This window comes from Meriones unguiculatus, chromosome 10, assembly GCF_030254825.1.
Source record: "Meriones unguiculatus strain TT.TT164.6M chromosome 10, Bangor_MerUng_6.1, whole genome shotgun sequence".
Lineage (NCBI taxonomy): Eukaryota > Metazoa > Chordata > Mammalia > Rodentia > Muridae > Meriones > Meriones unguiculatus.
Genome location: NC_083358.1, coordinates 18,802,218 through 18,811,701, shown reverse-complemented (window position 1 = coordinate 18,811,701; position 9,484 = coordinate 18,802,218). Strand labels below are relative to the sequence as shown.

General features: G+C 40.3%; 1 long non-coding RNA gene across 1 annotated transcript in view; it reads right to left on the bottom strand.

Moving 5' to 3' along the window:
• Positions 1-879: 879 nt before the first annotated feature.
• LOC132656815 (uncharacterized) overlaps positions 880-9,484 on the bottom strand; it is a 116,887-nt gene continuing 108,282 nt past the window's right edge. Inside the window, exons 2-3 of the long non-coding RNA XR_009594558.1 lie at positions 8,369-8,674; positions 880-1,238 (exon numbers count right to left, since the gene is read on the bottom strand). This is a non-coding gene — a long non-coding RNA (uncharacterized LOC132656815). The remainder of the gene's footprint in view (positions 1,239-8,368; positions 8,675-9,484) is intronic.

Below are 9,484 nucleotides of genomic sequence, written 5' to 3'. Positions count from 1 at the left end.
TTTATGTCTTGTAATAAAAAGAAATTTAACTGAAATTCTCTTTTCATATAAAAATATGTTTATTCTTATTTCTCTTCCTTTTCACTGTGTTTAATTCATAAAATATGTAATCCTCTGAGAGGGAACTTAGAAGACTGATCTGTGCGTTTAAAAAGTAGGACGGTTTTGTTAATTTTGACACAGAGAACTCTATGGAAAAAATATTTGAAATTAAAATTTACACAGAGAATTATGTATAAGTTAGAAAAATTAAAGAAAATAAAAACTTAAAAAAAAACAAAGAAGAAACAAGTAGATGTTAAAACATAAATTAAAATTACATTCAGTTAATATGTGCTGACAATAAGTTTATGAGGTATTTGAGATGACTTTTTCAATTTGCTCACTTTAAATCCTGACTGTAGCCTCCTCCCTCTTTTCATCCCAGTCCTACCCTCCCTCTATCTCTTCTGTATTCACCCTCCCATATTCCTCAGAAAAGGGGAGACTCCCACCCCCACTGTACCCCAGCAGATCAAGTGGCATCAGGACTGAGTGCATCCTCTTCCACTGAGGCTAGGCAAGGCAACCTTGCCAGAGGGAAGTGTTCAAAAAGTGAGCAACAGAGTCCATGTCAGAGACAACCCCTGCTCCCCCTTACTAGGGAACCCACCTGAGAACTAAGCGCCCATTGGCTTTAATAATTGTTGATATCTGAAAGACCATCTGGGGCAGGAAACATTCCCCAGAGTTCGTTCTTCCTCATGAGAGTATTAGCTGTTCTTTTCTCTTTGCTTTCCCATCAGTATTTCATGAGAACATTTTATATTAGTTTTCTACTGCTGTTATGAGACACTACATGACCAAGGAAACTTTCAGAAAAACAATTTATTTGGGTTTATGGTTCCAGAAAGTTAGAGTCCATGATGGCAGAGGGGAGGCGTGGTGGTGGGCACAAGAAGCCGAGGGCCCACCTTTTGAACCACAAGCACCAAGTAGAGAACTGGGAGTGGCAACTCCCAAAGCCCTTCCTAGGTCTCCTCAGACAGAGCCACCAGCCGTACTGAGTATTCAAATGCCCAAGACAACGGGGAGCGTCTTATTCAAACTATCACATTCCACGTCTTAGGCTCCAAAATCTTCTGGCCATAAGTGTTTAATCCAACTTCAGAAGTCCTTGGAATCTTTCACAGTCACAACATTTTATAAAAGTCCAAAGATTCTTCTGAGACTCCAGGCCATCTCTTAATTGTAATGCCCTTAAAAAAAAAAGGAAATTACATATTTTTGCTATATAATGGCATAGAATATGTATTACCAGGGGCTGCAGACATGGCTCAGTGGTTCAGAGCAATGGCTGCTCTTCTAGAGGACCTGAGTTCAATTCCCAGCACCCACATGACAGCTCAACTGTCTAACTCCAGCTCCAGGGGATCTGGCACACTCACACAGACAGACATGCAGCAACATACCAATGTACATAAAAATAAATAATACCTTTTAAAAAAGCTATAGGATATATATTACCATTCTAAAATGGAGATGTTGAGGGCATAGTGAGGAAATACCAAATCAATATCAAATGCAATAGAGCAAACACCAGATTCTCTGGCTCCATATCTGATGTCAAGGGGCTTAGATGACTCTGTCCTTTTAGCTTTGATGTCTGGAAAACACTTTTCTGTCTGGGGTTGGTTCTGCTCTCTGCATTTGGCTCTTCTTGGCAGACTCCCCATGCTGGCACCTGTGCTATCTCTTACTGTCCAACACAACTCATGCTTTATCTGCTCAATCCAGCTGCCCACTTGGGATGGACTATGTACTCCTCACACTACATTTACAGCAGGTTTTGTTTGTTGTTCCTTTTTAGGGGCAGAAAAATTGCTTATTCCTTTTCCTTTCATAAATTGGATCTCTGTGTGGGGTCCTGTCCTCAGGACACCCTTCCTTTTATTTAGTGCTAATTGGGCATCTGCATAATAGCCCTAATCTTCTTAACAATTACAGCCTTTCTTTCAATACAAGCCTTGGCTGAAACATCAAACTGACTATTGTACTTTTTTTATGCCAACTCTATATTTTGTATTTATTTTGTCTCATTGCTCTTTTTTATTTGAGACCTGTATAGGCATGATTACTAATAACCACATGACCAAATCAATACTAAGCTCTCTTGAAATCTCCACTGTCAAAGTTTTCTGTGAGTTTTCTGTTTTTCCATCTGAACTCGAGTATTGTTCTTTCAAGATCTGCAAAGAATGGTATTAGAATTTTAATGGGAGTTGTGTTGCATCTATAGATTGCTTTTGGTAAGATGGCCATTTTTACTATGTTAATCCTGATCCATGAGCATGGGGGATTTTTCTTTTGAAGGTCTTAAAATCAATTTTTTATTTTTTTATTCATTAATTAATTTGTTTACTTTACATCTCACTTGCAGCTTCCCCTCTCTCCTCTTCGCCCAGTCCCTCCTTCTCACCTCACCTCCCAGGCCCCTCTTTTCTCCTGGGAGAAGGAGAGGCCTTCCATGGATCCATGGATTTCAACCTGATTTGGCATATCAAGTTGCAGTAGGACTAAGTGCATCTTTTGCTATTGAGGCAAGGCAGCCCAGTTAGGGGAAAGGGATCCAAAGGCAGGCAGCAGAGTCAGAGACAGCCCCTGATCCTGTTGTTAGGGACCCACAGGAAGGCCAAGCTGCACATCTGTTACGTATGTGTAGGGGGCTTAGGTCCATCTCATTCATGCTGTTTGGTTGGTGGATCAGTCTCAGTGAGCCTCTGTGGGCCCAGGTTAGTTGGCTCTGTAGATTTTCTGGTGGTGTCCTTTACCTCTCTGGCTTCTTCAATCCTTCCTCCTCCTCTTGCACAAGGTTCCCCATGCCCCACCCCACTGATTCAAGTTTTCTCACCCTCTGTCCTCTCCACAACACTGTTCCCCTCTCTCAACACTCCATCCCATGTCTCTTTTGTTTCCTTTTCTGAGTGAGATTCAATCTTAGGCCCTCCTTGTTATTTAGCTTCTTTGGGTCTGTGGATTGTAGCATGGTTTTCCTGTACTTTATGGCTAATATCCACTTATAAGTGAATACATACAATGTGTCTTTCTGGCTATGGGTTACCACACTCAGGATGATCTTTTCTAGTTCCATCCACTTGCCTCAAATTTTATGATGTCACTATTTTAAATAGTTGAGTAATATTTCATTGTAGAAATATACCACATTTTCTTTATTTATACTTGAGTTGAGGGACATCAGGCTGTTTCTAGTTTCTGGCAATTACAAATAAAGCTGCTATGAACATAGTTGAGCAAGGGTCCTTGTTGTATGGTGGAGCACTTTTTTGGGTATATGCCCAGGAGTGGTATAGCTGGTTCTTGAGAAAGAATTACTTCTAATTTTTTGAAAAACCACCAAATTGATTTTCAAAGTGGTTGTACAAGTTTGTACTCCCACCAGCAATGGAGATGTGGAGGAGTGCTACCCTTGGTCCACATCCTCTTCAGCATGTGTTGTCATTTTTGGTTTTGGTCTTAGCTGTTCTGACAGGTATAAGATAGAATCTCAGAGTTGTTTTGATTTGCATTTCACTGATAACTAAGGATGACTAAACATTTCTTTAAGTGCTTCTCAGCCATGAGAGATTCTTTTGTTAAGAATTCTCTATTTAGCTTTGTATCCCAATTATTTAATTGGGTTATTTGGTTTGTTGATGTCCAATTTTTTGAGTTTCTTCTATATTTTGGATAACAGTTCTCTGTTGGATGTAGGGTTGGTGAAAATCTTTTCCCAAAATAGGCTGCTATTTTGTCCTAGTGACAGTCTCTTTTGCCTTACAAAAGCTTTTTAGTTTCACGAGGTCCCATTTATTAATTGTAGATCTTAGTGTCCGCACTGTTGGTGTTCTGTTCAGGAAGTTGTCTCCTGTGCCAATGTATTCAAGGCTCTTCCCCACTTTTTCTTCTATAGGAATTTTTGTATCCTGTTTTATGTTGAAGTCTTTGATCCCTGTATTTATACAGTGTGATAAATATGGATCTATTTGCGTTCTTCTACATACAGACATCTGCTTAGTCCAGAACCATTTTTAAAGGTGCTTCCATTTTTCCATTGTACAGTTTTGGCTTTTTTGCCAATAATCAAGTATCCATAAGTGTGTGGATTTATTTCTGGGTCCTCAGTTCCATTCCATTGATTAACCTCTCTGTTTTTATGCCAATCCATGAATTTTTACTATTGCTCTATAGTATAGCTTTAGATCAGGAATGGTAGTACTGCCAGAAGTTCTTTTATTGCACAGGATTGTTTTAGCTTTCCTGAGTTTTCTATTTTTCCATCTGAACTCGAGTATTGTTCTTTCAAGATCTGCAAAGAATGGTGTTGGAATTTTAATGGGAGTTGTGTTGCATCTGTAGATGGTTTTTGATAAGATGGCCATTTTTACTATGTTAATCCTACTGATTCATGAGCATAGGGGATTTTTCTTATCTTCTGATATCTTCCAAGACTTGAAGTTCTTGTCATACAGGTCTCTCATTTGCTTGGTTAGAGTTATATCAAAATATTTTATATTATTTTTGTCTATTGTGAAGGGTGTTGTTTCCCTAATTTCTTTCTCAGCACATTTTTGCTTGTATACAGGAGAGCTACTGTTTTTTGTTTGTTTGTTTGTTTGTTTGTTTGTTTGTTTGGAGTTAATTTTTAATCCAGACACTTTGCTGAAGGTGTTTATCAGCTGTAGGAGGTCTCTGGTAAAATGTTTGGGTTCACTTACATATACTATCATATCATCTGCAAATAGAGATACTTTGACTTCTTCCTTTCCATTTTGTATATCCCTTTGATGTTCTTTAGTTGTCTTATTGCTCTAGCTAAAGCTTTAAGAACTATACTGAAAAGATACGGAGAGAGTAGGCAGCCTTGTCCCTGATTTTAGTGGAACTGCTTTAAATTTTTCTCCAGTTAATTGGATGTGTGTGTGTTGTTATTAATTTTTGATAGATAGCTGAGCATGTTGTGTAGGATTATAAACACCACACTAAGTAATTTTGATGTGTAGAATTGGCCAGTATCTTCTGCAGTTAGAATAGAGTCAGTTCTGTCAGAAAGAACTAGGTTTAGATTTTTAAATTTATCTCCCTCATATTTTTCTAGCATTGTCTCATGTTGAAGGTTAGTGCTGTTTTACCTGAATGATTTGTTCATTTATTTGTTTGTTGTTTTATCAATACTAATATCTTATTCAAGGCCAAAGTCTTTCTTGTGTGCTTCCACCACAAAGAGAACAAAGAATTTTTCTCCACATGGTTCCATCAGCTGATTCACCTGATGCTAGCCTGGTATAGGGTGGTGAAAGAAGAGACCCGGTTCCGTTCCAGTGTTAGGCAGGTCCTTTTGTTCTAAGAGGTGGGGTGAGAATTTCTTCCTCTTGGCATTGGGAGATCTATAACACTAAAGATAAAGTTAGTTTGCTGCCTTGGGCTCATAGCTTCTGTTCTTTAAAAAGGAGACTGGGTCTTTATTTTTTTACTCATTACAATTTATTCACTTTGTATCCCAGCTATAGCACCCTCCTCTATCCCCTCCCAATCCCGCCCTCCCTTCCTCTTCTCCCTTCCATACCACTTCCCCAGTCCACCGATAGTGGAGGTCCTCCTCCCCTTCAATCTGACCCTAGCCTATCAGAACTCATCAGGACTGGCTGCATCATCTTCCTCTGTGGTCTGGTAAGGCTGCCCCCCTCAGGGGGAGGTGATCAAAGAGCCAGCCACTGAGTTCATGTCAGAGACAGTTCCTGTTCTCTTACTAGGGTACCCACTTGGAGGCTGAGCTACCATGGGCTTCATCTGTGCAGGGGTTCTAGGTTATCTCCATGAATGGTCCTTGATTGGGCTATTAGTCTCAGAAAAGACCTGTTGGCCCAGAATTTTTGGTTCTGTTGCTCTCCTTGTGGAACTCCTGTCCCCTCCAGATCTTTCTATCTCCCCCTTTTTTCATAAGTTTCCCTGCACTCTGCCCAAAGTTTCTCCATGAATCTCAGCATCTGCTTTGACACTCTGCAGGGTAGAATCTTTCAGAGGCCCTTTGTGGTAGGCTCCTGTCCTGTTCCTGTCTTCTCCCTCTTCCAATGTCTATCCCATTTGCCTTTCTGAATGAGGATTGAGCATCTTACCCAGGGTCCTCCTTGCTTAGCTTCTTTAGGTGTACAGATTTTAGTATGATTATCCTATTATATGTCTAATATCCACTTATAAGTGAGTATATGCCATGTCCTTGATTGGGCTATTAGTCTCAGAAAAGACCTGTTGGCCCAGAATTTTTGGTTCTGTTGCTCTCCTCTCTCAGGATGATCTTTTTTAGTTCCTACCATTTGCCTGCAAATTTCATGATTTCCTTGTTTTTAATTGCTGAGTAGTATTCTATTGTATAAATGTACCACAATTTCTGTATCCATTCCTCAACTGAGAGACATCTGGGTTGTTTCCAGGTTCTGGTTATTACGAATAAAGCTGTTATGAACATGGTTGAGCAAATGTCCTTGTTGTATACTTGAGCATATTTTGGGTATATGCCTAAGAGTATATAGGCATATAGGCATATAGTATATAGAGTATATACTAAGAGTAGTATAGCTGGATCTTGAGGTAGCATTATTCCTAATTGTATGAAAAAACACCACATTGATTTCCAAAGTGGTTGTACAAGTTTACATTCCCACCAGTAATAGAGGAGGGTTCCCCTTTCTCTACATCCTCTCCAGCATATATTGTCACTTGAAGTTTTGATCTTAGCCATTCTGATGGATGTAAGGTGAAATTTCAGGGTAAGGTGAAATTTCAGGGTCATTTTTATTTGCATTTCCCTGATGACTAAGGACGTTGAGCATTTATTTGTTTCTCTGCTGTTCAGTATTCCTCTATTGAGAATTCTCTGTTTTACTCTGTACCCCATTTTTTAATTGGATTACTTGAAAGAAGGGGGAGATAGAAAGACCTGGAGGGGACTGGAGCTCCACAAGCATAGCAACAGAACCAAAAATTCTCAGCCCAGGGGTCTCTTCTGAGATTGATACTCCAACCAAGGACCATTCATGGAGATAACCTAGAACCCCTGTACAGATGTAGCCCATGGCAACTCAGCCTCCAAGTGGTTACCCTAGTAAGAAGAACAGGGGTTCTCTCTGACATGAACTCGGTGGCTGGCTCTCTGATCACCTCCCCCTGAGGGGGGCAGCCTTACCAGGCCACAGAGGACTGCAGCCAGTCCTGGTGAGACCTAATAGGGTAGGGTCAGGGAGGAGGACCTCCCCTATCAGTGGACTGGGGGAGGGGCATGGGAGGAGAAGAAGGAGGGAGGGAGGGTGGGATGGAAGGGGATGAGGGAGGAGGCTATAGCTGGGATACAAAGTGCATAAACTGTAATAAATTAAAAAAAATTAAAAAGTGAAAAAATAAAGAAGGAGGCTGAGTATTTCTGCAGCATGACCACTTGCTTCTTCCAGGCCTGGGTCACAAAGGGAAGCTTTATCTAGTCTTTCTCTTAGCCCAGAAGCTACCTTTTAACACTCAATAAATATTCATGTCTACAAATTTCCTTGAATCCATGTTTTTCAAGACTGATGTTCTCAAAACTTTAATTTGGCCTACGTTGTTTGTTTACAACTTTAACCAGAATCTTCTTGCTCATTTCTTTATGTTCTTTTAGTGTTCAGAGCCAAGTAAGTCAGTGCTCAAATCACATGTCTTCTTAGGGACATATGCCTGTCTTAAATGTCAGATTAGTTCCTTGTCATGTATCTTGAACGTAATCAGTGCAAAGGGGGTACTAACTTATATATATCATTTAGTTTTGTCGTGTTAATTTGGTAAGAATGCTGTTTTGTCTTTTTTTCCCTTCTTTTCTTTCTTTCTTTCTTTCTTTTTTTTTTTGAATGGAGGATCTCATGTTCCAGTCTGACCTTAAACTCATTATATAGTTGAAGATGACCTTGAATTTTTTATACTCCTGTTTCCATGGGGATTAGAGGTGTGTATCACCACATCTGTTTATAATAAAAACCATCCCCAGGCTTAAACTGGGGATTAAACCCAGGGTTTTGTTCATGCTAAGCCAGCACTCTGCCAACTGAGTTAACGGTTACCACCTATATGGGAAAAGGAGTCAGTCTTTGGCCATTAGGTATTTGTTGATGATAAACAATCTCCAGGTTTCCTGTTTGTTAAGTAAGTATGTTAGACATTTCATCACTGTGACAAAAAAAACCTGATACAACTCAACAGGAGGAATTGTTTATTTTGGCTGCATGGTCTGATTTCATTAATTTTTTTATGAAGCAGGATGAACCTGGATGAAGCAGAATATTATGTACATGTGACAAAGGATACTCACCCCGTGGTGGACAGCAAACAGAATAGCCCCAGTGCTGGGTATAATCTTCAAAGGTCCATGTTCAGTGATCTACTTTTTTTTTTTTACCTAAGTTGTGCCACCTCCTAAGCTGGAGACCAACATTAACTTTGAAGGAACATTTCTTTTTCAAATGATAGCCCAGAAAGGTTAATGGCCACCTCACAATGCGAAATGCACATAGACTGTCTCCAAGAGTTCCCCAAGTGTTGTCAGTTTCAGTGTTGTTCAGAAGTCTAAGTCCAAAGTGTTTTCTGAGATTCAATGCAAACTGTTGGCTGGGAGCCCCTGAAAAATAAAAATGATAGTTACATATTTCTGAGATAAAATGGCCATGAAATAAATATTCTGACTGGAAAGGAAAAACAGAAGAGCAGCAAGAAAGAATCTGGTGAAAGTGAGAGTGGTCCAGAGGGGCAGTCACTGAGTGCTTACCCCCATGACTTGTATCTTTGTGAGCTCCTGAGTTGCAGCCCCAACCTTCTGGCTTTGTCATTGGCAGCCCACATGGGCTCTTTTGTGGGGGCTGGCTCCACTCATGGCCTGTGGCTCTCCTCAGAAGTAATTTCTCATTCTTGGTGTCTTAACTATCCTGGCACCTGCATTTCAGTTCAGCCACACGTTCGGCTTCCCACACTGCTCTCTTTGGAGGGGCTGCCTGCAGGGACCCCAAGTCTACATAGTGCATAGGCTTTTAGGATTTCCTTTGAAATCTTGGCAAAATCCTTTGTGAGCCTTATATTTTGCATGCCTGAAAGTCCAGCATCATACAGAGAACATAAATGTCTGCCATCATCTAGAACAATAGACATGCTTAGGTCAAGGCCACTGAGTGCCAGGCAACTGAGCAGAGTAAAAGAAAGCCTAGTTAGTGGGTGATCTGGGGGTTCTCTTTTCTCAAGAGAATGTCTTATAAATGTGCTTGCTCTTTTATGTCCTTGAGCCTGCTGTGGGTGATATTTGGACAATTTAGGAAATATCCTTATGGCGTTGTTAACTGTTGACTCAGTGCATTCTGCTTGCTGATTTTATGGGGCTAACCTCTTGAGATACTATGCCTCCCTTAGCTCCAGCTTTACAGACTTCTGAAATGGACTG